The sequence below is a fragment of the Emys orbicularis genome, chromosome 11, assembly GCF_028017835.1.
Source record: "Emys orbicularis isolate rEmyOrb1 chromosome 11, rEmyOrb1.hap1, whole genome shotgun sequence".
In the NCBI taxonomy this organism is placed as follows: Eukaryota; Metazoa; Chordata; order Testudines; family Emydidae; genus Emys; species Emys orbicularis.
Genome location: NC_088693.1, coordinates 62,028,220 through 62,044,129, shown reverse-complemented (window position 1 = coordinate 62,044,129; position 15,910 = coordinate 62,028,220). Strand labels below are relative to the sequence as shown.

Sequence of the window (15,910 nt, the reverse complement as noted above, 5' to 3'; positions counted from 1 at the left end):
AATGCTTATTTCCACTGTCACAAATGGTGGCAGCTCCTGAGCTATGTAATGTGCGTCAACTGCTACAGCAAGAAAATCCCCTATTTTACAGTTGTGAAATGTGGCTTTTTTTGGGAGGGAAAGAAAGCACACACCAAACTAGTAAATCCTACAGCTGTTTCTAATTCAAACATATCAGAAGATACAGTATAGAAGGCTACAGCCAAGGTCTAGTAAAACTGAAGTACCTAGTGCTCCTCAGTTGCTAAGGAAGTTTATAGCCCTTAGCATTAAAGGGACAGGATTGGATTTAAAATACTTTAAAATGTATCCCTTGTTTTCCTAATACTGATGTGACTGTTTGGACTCCCGGGGGTGTCACCTGATGTGCTGAGATACCACTGAGTCTACTCATTCTGCCAGCATGGGCCCCCTTTAACCTGTCTTGCTGAGCAAGGCTCTTAAAACCTCCTCTAACACATGCACCGGCATGGCCACAGCCAGCTGCAGATCAGTTTTGGGAAGACTCAGCTTAAGGGACCTGCTCCAGCACTCAGATGTCCACCTCCCTTGGAGTACAGACCCAAAGATTGATTATGAAATTCACCTCTCCCCTCAGTGTGGAAGAGGGATGTGCACACTTCTCACCCCCCCCCCCAGTTAGAAATTGCATAAACTGGGTTATATTAGAAAATAAATTTATTAACTATAACAGGTGTATTTTAAGTAGTTAAGGAGGTAGAAGACAGAACCTGGCTGATTGCTAAGAAAATAAAACAGAACCTGCAAACTAAGCTTAATACACGAAAGAAACTGGTTACATGCGAGTTCTCACCCTAAATGTCATTCAAATAATCTTCTTCACAAGCCAGACGCCCTTCCAGCCTGGGCCCAGTTATTTTCCCCCTGTTCAGTTAGTTGTTTCCAGCAGTCATCTTGGGTGGGGTAGCAGGGGAGAACTGATGACCACAATTACCTCACTCCCCACCCTTATTTGCATAAGGCAGGAGTCCTTTGTTTCCCTAGTTTGATCTCTTCCCCCCCCCCCCCCCCCCTTCCCTTACAGGGGAAAGTTACAAGAAGTCCCAGGTAATGTTTTAGTATCAGGTGCCAAGACCACCTGACTCTGTAGGATTACAGTGTCCATGAGTCAGGGGCAGTATGGAGTGTCCACAGGAAGGTCAAGCTTTTCACAGTCCATTGTCCTTGCTGATGGGCCATCCGCCCTGTCTGGCTTTTTCATTGTTGTACCTGAAGTGTCAGCAGTAGGCGTCACCCCAAAGTAGCATAGTTGAAATACAGATACATAGTCAATATTCCTAATTTCAGATACAGAAATGATACATACATACAAATAGGATAATCATATTCAGTAAATCATAACCTTTCCAATGATCTCTCACATGAGTCATCTTGCCTAAAGTATCTTATGTCATTCATATCATAAGCATATTTTCATAAAGAATATGGAATGCCATGTAACAACTGATATTTATTTAAGGGAAATAATTTAAATCAATCTAACTTCACCATTTGTTCTATTTTGCATTTCATAGATGATAGCTTCAGTAATTAAATTGGTTAGGGTCACTTTTTCATACACAATACCAATACTACCATGTGTGGGAAACAAACTGCAATAATCTTAAATTGATTTATCTAAATATTATGTGTGTGAATATGAAACAAGAATTTAACCAATAGAAGTACTACTTTATTACTACCATGCTGCAAGTTAGAGATTGCAAGGTTATTTTACTCAAATTCTCCATCAAAATTTAAAAAATGAAAAAATTTCTCAATAGTTTGTAAAGATTAGTTTAGGTACAAACAGAAGGTTTGTTTAAAAATAGTCTCTTTAAACACTGCAAAAATTTAACTCAATGTTGCAAACTCTTAGGATAGTTGAAGCTTTCCTTTAAAGTGCCAGTTCATGAAGTCATGTGATTATATGAGACTATCATCTTTCATTAGAAAAAAGTTTCCAGTGTTAGATAGAGAAAAGCATGAAAATATGAACCCTAGAAATTCAAAACTAAGACAAACTTTAAAAAAAATTTTTTTTAAAAATCACTCAATTTAATATTTGAAGTTGGCAATCCTACATTGGTTCTCAAATTGGCTCTGTTCCTGATTTCCTCTCAGCTTCAGAATAAAACATTGAAAAAGAAGCAATGGGGTACTGGTGTGGAGAGAATTGGATGTCTCAAAGTAGTCTGCAGTACTAGCAGATCCTGGCAATTACAGGCCAGTAAGCCTAGCTTCGATACTAGGCAAATTGGTTGAAACTATAGTAAAGAACAGAATTATCAGACACACAGATGAAAATGATATGTTGGGGAAGAGTCAACGGGGCTTTTGTAAAGGTAAATCATGCCTCACCAATCTATTACAGTTCTTTAAGGTAGTCAACAACCATGTGGACAAGGTTGATCCAGTGGATATAGTGCAGTAATTAGGGGTATGGAACAGCTTCCCTATGAGGAGAGATTTAAAAAGACTAGGACTGTTCAGTTTAGAAAAGAGATGACTAAGGGGGATATGACAGAGGTCTATAAAATCATGAATCTTATTAAGTTTCTCTATAAGGAAGTTTTACTTACCCCCTCACAAACACAAGAACCAGAGACTCGCCCACTCAAATTAATAGGAAGCAGATTTAAAATAAAAACATGGAAGTACTAACACAACCAGGGCCAGCTCCAGGCACCAGCCAACCAAGCACGTGCTTGGGGCGGCACCTTAGAAGGGGCGGCCAATGTTGGGCGCTCGCGGTGTTTTTGTTTTGTTTTTTTTTTGTTCGGCGGCACAGCACTTGAGGGGTTTTGTTGTTTTTTTTGTTTCGGCCAGGCGGTGCAGCGCTGGGGGGGGGCGGGGGCTTCGGCGCACCGGGGGTTTGGGCGGGGCAGCGTGGCGCAGCGCTCGGGGGGGGTTGGGTGGCCCGGTGAGGCGCTCGGGGGTTTGGGCGGCACAGCATGGCGCTCGGGGGGTTGGGCGGCCTGGCGAGGCGCTCGGGGGGTTGGGCGGGGGTTTGGGCAGCACGGCGCTGGGGGGGAGGGGTTCTGGCAGTCCGGCGCGGCGTTCGGGGGAGGCGGGGGTTTGGGTGGCCCGGCGCGGCGCTGGGGCGCATTACGGCGGGGCAGCGCTGCGGGGGGTGGGGGTGTTACGGCGGGGCGGTGCTCTTCTTTTTTGCCTGGGGCGGCAAAAAACTTAGAGCCGGCCCTGAACACAAACACACAGTCAACCTTGCCTGGGGATATTGCAAGGGCCAAAAGTATAACTGGGTTAAAAAAATTAGATAACTTCATAGAGGATAGGTCCATCAATGACTGTCAGTCAAGATGGTCAGGGACAAAACCTCACATATTGGGTGTCCCTTAACCTCTGACTTCCAGAAGCTGGGACTGGACAACAGGGGACAGATTACTTGATACATTGCCCTGTCCTGTTCATTTCTCTCTGAAGCATCTGGCATTGGCCACTATCAGAAGACAGCGTACTGGGCTAGATGGACCATTGGTCTTATCCAGTATAGTTATTCTTATGTTCTAATTAAAATATCATAGAAGCAAAATAAATAGGGGTTTCTTAATTAGTCATGCAACCCACTCTGTTAACAGCCAGAAACATGTTAATACTGTGCAGCAGTTTGAGGCACTAAGAGTTGGGATATGTCTCATTTAATCTTTTTTTCAGAAATGCTTTTGCTTAGGGCTCCCATATTTAAGGTTTTTAAAAAAAGAGGACACTCCATGGGGCCCTGACCCCGCCCCATCTCCGCCCCTTCCCCAACGTCTCCACCCCTTCCCCGCCCCAACTCTGCCCCCTCCCCTAAGCGCCCCGCATTCCCCCTCCTCCCTCCCAGCCACATGAAACAGCTGCCCGAGCGCTACCGGCTTCACGGTTTGCCGGGTAGCCCCCAGACCTCCAGACCCTGTGCCCCCAGCCAGGTGCTTCCCCTCCCGGGCTCCGGCTGTGCTGGGGAAGCGCCCGGCCTGGGGCGCAGCGGGTCTGGGGGCTGCCCGGCAAACCGTGAAGCCGGTAGCGCTTGGGCAGCTCGGCTCTTCAGCTACACAGAGCTGAGGTGTCTGGGGAGAGCAGCAGCAGCCGCCGCTGCAGCGGGGAATCCGCCTGCAGCTTGCAGCCTGCCGGAGCCGCTCAGGTAAGCAGGGGACTGGGGCAGGGATGCCGGCATTTTCCCGGACATGTTCGGTTTTTTGGCAATTCCCCCCGGACGGGGATTTGAGGACCAAAAAGCCGGACATGTCCGGGAAAATCCGGATGTATGGTAACCCTACTTTTGCTGGCTAACAGAGCTGGAAGAGACTACATCTCCCAGAATGAAGCATCTGCATTTCCTGTCTGCTGATCTTGCAGGAGCAGCTGTCACATGACCTGTCATATGACCAGTTGTGCTCCAGTAGCCTAGCTTTGCCTTTCTCTTTATGCTTATGCTCAACTGTCCAATAGTCAAACACCTCTTCCCCCACCAAATCATCAGGTAAATGCAGTTGTCAGTCAGTGATTTTAAACAACATATTTGGGGGATCAGGGGAGAACCTGCCACATTTCAAATTTCTCCCTCATGTGGCCTTTTCTGCACTAGGAAAAGAAAAGGTGTATTGCTAACTAACTCAAGGTAAAATGCTAGTGAAGACAAGACAGTTTGTTGTTTTCACATGAGTTTGCAGGTTGAGCTAAATACTAGGCTCCCTCAGTCTTTAACTGGCCTGCTAACTTCCAAAAATTACAAACTGCCGTGGTTTCACTAGCATTTTATCTTGAGTTAAGAACACACTTTTTTCCCTAGTACAGACACAGCCTGTAAGGCTGAAGGAAAGATGTACTGAGGAAAAGATTGAGAAGAGTTTGAAGGTAGATAGGTAGGTAGGATTCTAGTACTCTGAGGACAAGGAGGTTTTTCACCCTCACACAGTTACTTTTGCAGCAGGCTGTGTATAAGATGAATGAGAAGTATTCTAAAGAGGAAAAATATAGATGAGTAAACTCGCTCACCAAAGCCTTCCCTCAAGCTTCTTCCCAAAAGACACAATGCAAACTTCCCCCTAGGTCAATGGCGAGAGGCAGCAAAATCCCACCTCAAACCTTGACTCCAGACACATGCCCCACACAGTATTTGCAAGAGAAGACCTGGCTAACCCACAGCAAAAACATACTCTCCTGAGAGAGAGAGAGTAAACATTTTCTTAACATTAATTCCTAGTGTTGGCTTCTGAATCTATGTAAGCAGATGAAGTCACCTAGGATGGAAAGGAGGGGACTGAAGACTGAGCCCTGAGGGCCATGGACACAAAGAGGGCAGGAGGAAGAACCATCAAAGGATATGCTGAAATAGTGGACAGATTGATAGGAGAGGAACCAAGAGAGGCCAGGGGCATAAAAGCCAAAGAAAGACAGCGTCAAGGACCGAATAAGGAGTATCAACAGTACATGAGACTCAAGGCCTTCGCTTATTAATAGCCTTAAGGTATTAATACACCAGGACACATTTTTAATCCAAGTGGCTGTTGAATGATAATTTCTGAACAAGTTGTCATGTCATTCAGAGTAGTTACTGTTGGCATAAAACAATCTTTTACATATGTAGATTACTTTCACCTCCAACTATCTGCATACAACACCAATAAAATGCAGGGGTTGAGGGATATAGGCTGCTATTACACAGCACTTCAGTGGGGAGGAAGGCAATATTTTGCTCAAGGACAAGCCTCTTGCTCTTCCAAAATGTCTTTTTAAGAGCTATGCAGTGCAGAGTGGATGTTGTTCAAGATTTTGTCCAAAGACACAACATGGTATATTACATGGTGCAACAATCTCTGTCCTTTGAAATTATGGAGTTCAGTCAAACTTGTGGTTCCAAGGAATCCAGATATTTAAAAGTAGATGCTTATACTTCCTGAAAATTGAGTATTAAATATTTTCATGCCTGGGTTAGTAGCTTAGGAGTCTGTGTGGAAAGCTTGATATTTATGTACATACTTTGTGCATGCATCCATAACCAGTAATGCTAAATAAATCTGCTACTAAATAATATATTTTCTTCTGGCTCCACACTCATCCATTCTGCTACAGTGCAACAGTGTCTAAAGCGGAGAAAGCCCTGGAGACTCTGAGGCCTTTCCCTGCTCAAACCTGCTTCCATTAAAACAGTCATTATGAGGCAGATAGTAGTTACTTAAACTGAGAACAGTTCTCATCTAATCCCTTGAAAACACCCTTGTTAGAGGGATTTGGGGAAGTGTAATATACATTTAAGATCAAGAGAGATTCCAAAATTTATTTTAGTATTCTAATCCAGTTTTGAGCATGCTTAAATACAATTTCAAAGGAAATTAATACTTCATTCAAATTACTTTCTTCTTGTCATCCTTCCCTACACCTGTTGGCCTGTCTGAATTAGCATATAGATGAAAAACAAGTGCATCCCGGGGACAAATCCAGCTAAGAACAGAAAACTTTGACCCAGATCCTCAAAGGTATTTAAGCTCCTAGCTTCCATTAATTTCATTCCAAGTTAGGAGCCTAAATACCTTTGAGGGTCTGGGCCTTTACATCTAACAAATAACCCACAAAAGGGACCATTAAGGTCTGGCCTCCTAGAACCTGGCTACTCCTCATGCTTTAGGACATACGCCAATCTCTTAACAGCTTATGAAGAAACTTCCCCTATAGTCAGTTTGCTATATAATGGTCTATTATGGAGTATCCCCTGAAGCATCTGGTACTGGCCTTTGTTAGTGACAGAATATTGGACTAAATGGGCCAGGGGCTTTACCCAATATGGAATTCTGATGTTCCTAATTTGCAGTAATGACAGAGCCACCCACTGTGAATGACTGAAATTTATGATTTAATGCATAGTTGAACTAATCGAATAAAAAACACAAAGGATAATAAGGCAAAGAATGTCGTTGATTAATTTCAGTGATTGTAATTTATGAAATAATAAATTTATACAAATGTACTAGTAAATACATTAGTATATTTTGAATTACAAAATGGAAGTTTTACTAACATGAGACCTCATTACAGTGTTCTCTTATGATTTTATTACCTTGTTTATTTTCAATTTACAAAAGTCTCAATAGATGCTCACCCCATGATCTGGAAGACATTAAAATACAGTAGTATACACACTATTACATCTTTGCTGAGATTTAGGGGGACACTGCTAATATTTTTTTTAATGTGCATTGATTAATGAAGTGCAGATTAGCGAGGCTCTACTTAATTAATGTTTTTAATAACTATTCAATTAATTATCAACTAATTCAATTATGTGGAAATTAGAATGTAGGCCTACTCCCAAGTGGTTAAACAGTTAAGTTCTAAGAGCTTGATCCTCCCATTAAAATCAATATCAAAATACACATTGATTTCATTGGAACAGGATCAAGACTTAATAGCTGATGGACATGCAGTGCACTAATTCTTTTCTCTGTGTCAGTTTGCCACTTCATATGGGTCCTAATACAAAGCCCAACAAAGATAATGGAAATAATCCCTTTGTATGGGTCTTGGATCCCATTCACACACTTGAACAACAAGTCATCAGTCAGAACAGTTATCTAGCATGAAGAATTCTACTGGAATTCTAAAAGGAAGAATATATTTATAATAATGGAGATATCCTATCTCCTAGAACAGGAAGGGACCTTGAAAGGTCATCAAGTCCAGCCCCTTGCCTTCACTAGCAGGACCGAGTACTGATTTTGCCCCAGATCCCTAAGTGGCCCCCTCAAGGATTGAATTCACAACCCTGGGTTTAGCAGGCCAATGCTCAAACCACTGAGCTATTCCTCCATACAGAATTCTAAGGCTCTGTATATATTTGGTAGCACATAGCAGAGGACAATAAAAATGATTAGGGGGCTGGAGCACATGACTTATGAGGAGAGGCTGAGGGAACTGGGATTATTTAGTTTGCAGAAGAGAAGAATGAGGGGGGAATTTGATAGCTGCTTTCAACTACCTGAAAGGGGGTTCCAAAGAGGATGGATCTAGACTGTTCTCAGTAGTAGCAGATGACAGAACAAGGAATAATGGTCTCAAGTTGCAGTGGGGGAGGTTTAGGTTGGATATTAGGAAAAACTTTTTCACTAGGAGGGTGGTGAAGCACTGGAATGGGTTACCTAGGGAGGTGGTGGAATCTCCTTCCTTAGAGGTTTTTAAGGTCAGGCTTGACAAAGCCCTGGCTGGGATGATTTAGTTGGGAATTGGTCCTGCTTTGAGCAGGGGGTTGGACTAGATGACCTTCTGAGGTCCCTTCCAACCCTGATATTCTATGAACTACTTGTTCATTTACATATTGCAGCTTTTCAAACTGGTTTAACTCAGGTGAGCCAGGGCTCCTCTCTTCCTTGACAGTGTCACAATTACTAGCAAGCTAGATGGACCAGACTCTAGTGACAGCTATAAACTACTTTGTTGGTCTGCCATGGCTCTTGTCAAGTTCTCATAAGAGAAAATTACCTTTCACATGTGGTGTTTGATATCCTTAATAGTCACAAATTTGTCCAGACCTTTGACAGCCAAGTCTGTTAGATAAGCATGTGTTTTGGACAGCGCAAGTATAGTATTATATCTTAGAAAAACAGATAGGCCAAAGATACTTATTTGTATGAATGTTTGATACGAAGTTAGAAGGCTTTGCTTAAAAATAAAAGGCAATTCCCCAAAACAAAAATTCATTCCTGTAGAGAGGGCCCACCCAAGATGGTGCACTACAAGTATATAAGCCCTCACACTGAAATTTAACTCACGCCCATAGGGTCAAGGCACATAAAGTCAATGTTTTTGCGGCCCTAAAACCTCAATAATGTAGCTTTGTGCTGAGTGGTGGAGAGGTGAAATCCATCCATGCCCAAAACCTGGCACCAGGGCAAAGGTTGCAGAACAGCCTCACCACAGCCACTGCTTGGGCCTCTGGGCAAATGTAACAGCTGTAACCTTAGCCTACCATGCTACTTCCATGGTATACTGAGACACTGAATCCATCCATGTGAGTACCATGGCTTTTCTCTTGGCTATCCCTTGACTGCCCTGTTCGGGGCCAGTGTGGAATCCCCTTCTGCAAGCTGCAGAAGTTACCCACTCTCTGATTCCTGCTGCACAGCCCCACGCAGGCTTACATGGTAGGCTGGCCTGCCATCCCGACAAACTTTACACTTATTGCAGTTTGTCAGCAAAGAGGATACTACAATGTTAATGGCATTCCGTAGCTAAACATACTCAAAAGAAACTATATCTCATCTGTTTAAACCATTGAGGGCTGTATCCCAGTGCACAAGAACTTAAAAAGTCTGCTATAAGGTACAAATGAGCAATCTCTTCTGAAATATTTGCAACATCTTCCTGCTTGCTGGGCTTAATTTTCATAACTAGTGAGATCACAGTGTTTGTTTAAAACAAAGCAAAAGAAAAACACTTTGCTGTTTAATCTGTGCACTGCAATGCAACAATTTCAGTTAAAAGAACAGTTAGCATTTTCTGGGAGAATGCCCTTGACCTCAGAGAATATTTACTCTTTGTAATATGTGAACTGTAGTTGTAAAAGTATTTTATTTCAGAACTGATTATAAAAAAAATGGAAGAAAAATATGGTTTAGTGTGTCCAAGAGGCCTCTGGATAATCACCTCCCAGGCAAGCTTCCATCACAAAGCAGATACGCTTAGTTCTAGAGATATTCAGCAACATTATGCTTGGTGCTCTTTGCTCAGTGTCAGTTCTTGGAATAGCATTGTCTAGCCTTGTGGAGGCCTCTTCCCTCCGTCACGGGTCAAGTACTACCTCAATGGCAGTTACAGCTAGCTGTGAAGTAGCCCAACATGACTGAGGCGCACTCAAGGCCTTGCCTAAATCTGGGATTGCCAGGTGCCCAGTTTTCGACTGGAGCCCCTCCTGCATCCCAAACCCCTCATCCCCAGCCCAGAGTCCACACCCCCTCCCACACCCCAACTCCCTGACCCAGCCTGGAGCCCCCTCCTACACCCCAAGTGGGCATCTCTCTGGGTGGCACACTTCTTTGGGTGGGCAATGGGTCTACGGATTTGGATTTACTCTCATCTTTAGTGAGGAGGTAGGCAGAGACTACAAGCTCCAGAATTAAATCTTCATTTTGCATTTTAAACTTGAGACATCACAATATGTTTTCCTTTGGATTTATAGTTCTGTTCTCTATCTTCTAGAGAGTCAAGAAACCTGGTACTTATTCTCCAGCAGGAAAAATAACAGCACTGCAAATCAAACCACCAAAATAACTCTGTCTTCCAGTTTTAGAGTGAAATCCTGCTTATCTTGCCCCTATGAATATTCCAATATTCCAATTTACTTTGGTCCCTACAATTTAATATTCTGTTGTGATAAAAAGTGATTTAGTTATAGTAATCACTTGTTTCACATTATACAAAATATTATTGAAAAATGGACATTTGTCTTAACCTTCCTGAATAGTTAAAACAACTTCCTTGCTATTAGTTTACTCCACTGATTTACATTTGTCAGCAACAGATTGAAAGATAACTATCTATATTATGAACATGTAGTGAACTTTTCTTCATCATTTTATTCCTATTCAAAGAAAAGTCAAACTTTTGGCACAAACTACTCAAACAGCATCCCTTTCAGTTTTAAACTTTTCAAAGTGGTTTCTGAAATTTGTTTTATTGTTTTGGATTTGGGGGGGGGGGAACAGGAGAGAGGAAGGGGCATTAAAACCTTCACACCTGTAATTGCCATATTGCAAACAGTTTGATATTGCAGGGATAGTTACAGTACTGTAGCTTTGTACATTTAAGCTCCATCCTGCAAACATACATATTTAAGTATAAGAATGTAAATAGTGGATGTGAAAAGTTAAGGTCTGCAAAGTTAATTACATTGGGCTACAACAGAGAAAGAAGTAATACAAATCCTATGTTCAAGATATCTCAAAATGTTTTAAAAGGCATTTATGTTATGGAGTGCATCATGTGCATCCCATTTTAACAAGACTAAGGAAACCCAAATCCATGGGTACAGACAGTTAACACTGCTGTATTCTCTGGAATCCGAGCTTTTTCTAGTGGTGCATGTTATCCTTTCCAATGTAAAATACTACCTTTTATTAGAACCTGTCTGTTCATAGCGTAACAATAGCAACAAACAGGATGTGAAGTTTTAAAAAACTAGAATTAGCTTGGGGAAGAAAAGAGTTTGAGGGACTTGACTGAGATATTCCACAGTATAAAGGTATAGTGAAAACTGATCATTCCCTTGTTTTTACCCTTTAACATAATACTAGAACAACAGGTCACTTGATGGGGAAATCCTGAATTCTGTATTTAGGCAAACTCCCATTGACTTGAAGGGAATTTTATACAAGTAAGTACCGAGTTAAGACCCTGATCTTTCTATATTTATGCATGTGCTTAACTTTACTCCTGTGAGTAGTCCCATTGATTTTATAGGACCAATTCATGTGAATAAAGTTAAACATTTGTATGTTTGTAGGACTGGTGACTAAGAATTGAAGAATTTGGCCTTTCATTAATTAATCTTCATTAATTTAGAATAAAATGAAAGGAAATACTAGTTCATAAAGCACATAGTTAACTTGTGAATTCACTACCACAGAAGGTCATTGAGTCAAACACTGTCATTGAATTTTTTTAAAAGGTTGTATAATAACATAACAATGATCAATCACATTTGTAACTGTTGTACATTTGTAGGTATAATGTACAAAAATATTTGTTATAAACATACTATGATAAAGATAATCAGATTTCATACTTCAGGGCATAAGATGATCATTGACACACTGGAACGGTCAGAAGGAAGCTCTTGACTATCCCATCATCATCCTATATGCAATTTTGCATAAAGAGTTAGGTGCATTATGGGTTGTTGTTTTTTTAAACTTCCACTGCCAGAGCAAGATACTGGATTTAATGGATCAATATTTTGAACCAGTAAAGCACTTCCTTTGCAACTACTCCATGCATTCTATCATGGTGCAACCTTCTAGTCTACCATAATGAGCTAACAGTATATTTTAAACAGCCAAAACAAAATATTCTTCTTAATGCAAGGGCCAGGAGGCTCTTTATTATGTTTTAACTCTAAAACTCATACCTCCAAATGGAAGACCCACTATATCTGCACAAAATGAGACTCATTGCTTATCCTAGCTCAGAAAATCCATATCCAAGTAAGTTTTCAAAAAGCAACTTCTTTGTAAATTCAGGGATCAGGATGCTACAAAAATTGGAGATATTGCAACATCTGATTTGAGACATTCTGAACTATGAAACCAATATAAATGTGGAGGACTCAGAGAACTCTTGATTTATTTCAGAGTTCATTAAAGAGAGAGACAGTGGGCTATGCCAATTCAATTTCAGCATTGATGTTACTTCAGTCAAACTGCAGTTTAGCCAACCTACATCATATAAATAACTTTTACAAAGCTGCAAAATTTGCAGTTCTCTACTATATATCTCTTAGTTTTCTAATTACTTCCTCCTCCATGCAGACAAAACAGAACGATGTATTTGCAGTTGTTCATCCCTACATAGGGCTCTGGTGAATCTCACTGCATGCAATGTTATCACTCATCTGCTGAACTGAATGAGAATGTTTTCATTTACAGATACCTGGTGGCATCTCACATTACTTTAACAGCATTTCATACATTTTGTTCAGTCTAATCAAAGCACCTTAAAAAAACCCTTTCAATATTAGAGGTATTTTTAAAAAGATCTTATAGAATAAATGAATATTGTCTCTTGACTTTGCAAGATTATGTCAGGAATAACATTACTCATAAATATCAGGAACAAAGCACCCAAATCAAAACAATCTCAGAAAAAGAATCAAAACAGATTTTAAAAGGCTGCAAAATGCTTTGAATTAAAAAAAAAAAAACTCAACTACTGTCTTAAAATTTGTTGCTATAAGTTTTATTTTTCACTTCCCATCTTTTATGGACAGACAATGCCAAAATTATGATGGACCAACATCCTTTTCTAGATATGTGACAGGTTCCACTTACTGTACTTGTATTAAAACCCTCTCTACATATCTCTTTGCACTCTGAAAAAACTAAACAGCTATATCTACCTACCTATACATTCAATCTGCTTTATTTACAGTGCCTTGAGAGAGACAGAGAGGACACCATGATACATAACTGCCAGACTATCCCACATCAGTTTCAGCTTTTACTCCGAATAAAAGAGTACCATAATAAAACAAGTTATATCAATGAGTTTCTTTCCAGACATCAATTTTTAAAAAAACTGCTACCCAGAGACAGAAAAAATAAAGTTAACAACTTTGTACTTTATGGAATACAAAATAAAATAATTTAAAAAAAACCAACCTCTCACTCTTAATTAAAAATAAATCATAACAAATTAACTTACTAATAAGAGATTTCTTTTTGACCATCCTTCTTTTAAAAATTTTTTTTCAGACAAATGATCTTCACTAATTATAAAGGAAAATATTTCCTAAGCCACATGCATATTTTTTAAGTCACACAAATAGATAAAGTCTTTTCTATTATTATTTTTAAACTGACACTTTCTATAAAAACCCTCTGTACTTTCCCCCCCTCTCTGCTACCTCCAAGATGGTAGGAAAGTTGTTGTTTTGGAGGGCAGAGGAGCTGCTCTCTGATGTTATGTCCTCTCAGTGCCTGTAGTGGTGCTGTAGGAGGCTGCTGGCTCTCTTCTTGAGCAGCCCCAGCAGCCCTGCCTTCTTTGCTGGAGAATATATTCAGGGATTCCCCTTAATAATCACCTACCCTCTGAGCACTTTGTACTTTTAAAATAATAAAAAGCCCCCCAAAGCTTTCTCCCCCACAAAAGCAGGATCTCCTCAGAGCCAGGGGGGCAGCAGCTGCTCAGCACAGAGCCCGAGCCCATTCCCGGTCCCTCTGCTGGGGAGGAAACTCTGATCTGTCAGCCCAGCAGAGGGAAAGGGGGGAGAGGCGAGAGAGGAGAAAAAAAAAGCAGCTGGAAAGGTAAGCCAGGCCCGGCCTGCGTCCTCGGGCTTGCGTAGCGCGGCAGGCGGCGCGCAGGGGGCAGGGCGGGCGGCCACGCGGACTACGCGAGCCCGGGGATTCGATGGAGTGCCGTAGGCCGCAGTGGGGGTGAGGGGTGTCGGAGGGATTTTTAAGACTTTCGGGCGCTAGGGAGGCAGGAAAGCGGGGGTGAAGCGGCCGCTGGATCCCGGGGGATGGGAAGCGGTGCCTCAGTGTGCTTGAATGTAAGGTTAAGGGCGGCGAAGGGGGCGGGTAGGCCTCAGCCCAGCGGGGCCTAACCGCTCCCCGCCCCCGCCGGTCCCCCCGCTGCGGCCCCCCACTCACGAAGACGGGCGGGCTCCTCCTGCCCTGAATGTTGCACTGGGCTCCACGGGTTTGGGGGGGTCGCCAAGGCCGCAGCAGAGGCTGGAGCCTCCCCCCGCCCGCCGGACGGGGATGTGGGGGGAGCGCAGCGGAGCCCCCGGGGGGGGGGGGCGGAATTTCATGGGATCATATAATTACTGAAGTTATTTTAATTATAATTAGGGATTGAGAATGACAACCCCCTCCCCCATCGCAGCCTGGGAGGCGGGTCCCGCGGGAGGGGGGGGGGTGTAGATTTAACAGCAGCCGGCGGCCTTTAAAGTTTAATTTAAGGTTTCCTTTCTCCCCCCCACCCCAATAACGTGCCTGTTTTATACCTCCTCCTGCTGCTGCTATTTATAAGTAAAATCATGGGGAGTATATTTTCTTTTTTACTAAATTGGGGGGGGGGGGTTAAATCCTTCCCTCCCCCGCCCCCCCAACCAACCCGTGTCTCCCTCCTTTCTGTTTCATTATAGCCTCCTCGACCATGTGCATGTCAGTTTTGCTTTGAGTTATTTTGTTTGAATTATAACTTTTTACAGGGTCCCCCCTTGGTTTGTGGAGGGGGCTAAAGGTTTGGGGACCTGAGGAGTTGTTAGATGGACATAGGTTGGTCTCACTAGAAGCAGCCTTGCATCATTTGACTCCAACTCGTTCTGTAATTTTGAGTGTGAATAAATCTTCCCCCCTCCTTTTAGTACTCCTCTAAATTATTTACTCTTGCAGGGTCATTATATCTTTCCAGCTAACTTCTGTGTCTTCTTGAGAGTTTTGCAGGTGCTGTCATTGATAGTTCAAGCACACTGACACATGCAGCGTTCTTGGACTGACTCTAGATTTGTGAATGGGGTGTGTAAACTCCTCCTTATTTGAGGTCCGATCCTACAGACAATTATCTTGTGTAGTGTTTACTACCGGGAGTACTTTAAGTAATCCCTATGCTTTGTACTAAGTGTTTGCAGGTTGGGGCCATTGGTCAGTTTTGTATAAAATGTCTAGGGAAAGATGTTTCCACAGACCACTCTTTGATAACAAGAAAGGAAAAACTTTTGCATCCAAAGGTGTTGTCAAACTTGGATCTTGATCCTATAGTCTGACTCTGATAATCTGTGTGCAGGTCATTATGTCTGTATGGAATCTCACCCCCTAACTGCAGTATCAGGGCCTGATTTATCAATCATTTATAGTGGCAAGTAATGAATTTGATGTGAATATAATTCTTACCCAGGAACCCTCTTCACAATCCTAGTACATAAAACTGAAAACGAAAGCAGTTTTCCTGGGGAAAGTCAAGTGTGTTAGTTATACTTGAGAAGAGGGTCCACTGTGGGAGACATGCATCTTGCACAGCATAGGTAAAATAGCTCTGATTTTTAATAGCTATAGATACCAGTGATTTGTTCCAGTGCATTTTAAAAATATTTATTAATTGCTTTGTACATATAACATTGAAGCATTTTTAAAAGCAAAAAAAAGCTTGACTTGACACCTGATATTCCACTTTCTGATTTCAGAATAACCAAGTTATAGTTAGC

The 15,910-nt window shown here is 42.0% G+C and overlaps 1 protein-coding gene across 2 annotated transcripts in view; it reads left to right on the top strand.

The window, feature by feature from the left end:
* The first annotated feature begins 13,483 nt into the window (after positions 1–13,483).
* The window catches only part of INO80D (INO80 complex subunit D), a 46,533-nt gene continuing 44,106 nt past the window's right edge, over positions 13,484–15,910 (top strand). For both annotated transcript variants that reach the window (XM_065413204.1, XM_065413203.1), the window contains exon 1: positions 13,484–14,009. The gene's annotated coding sequence lies outside the window, so the exon portion shown is untranslated. The remainder of the gene's footprint in view (positions 14,010–15,910) is intronic.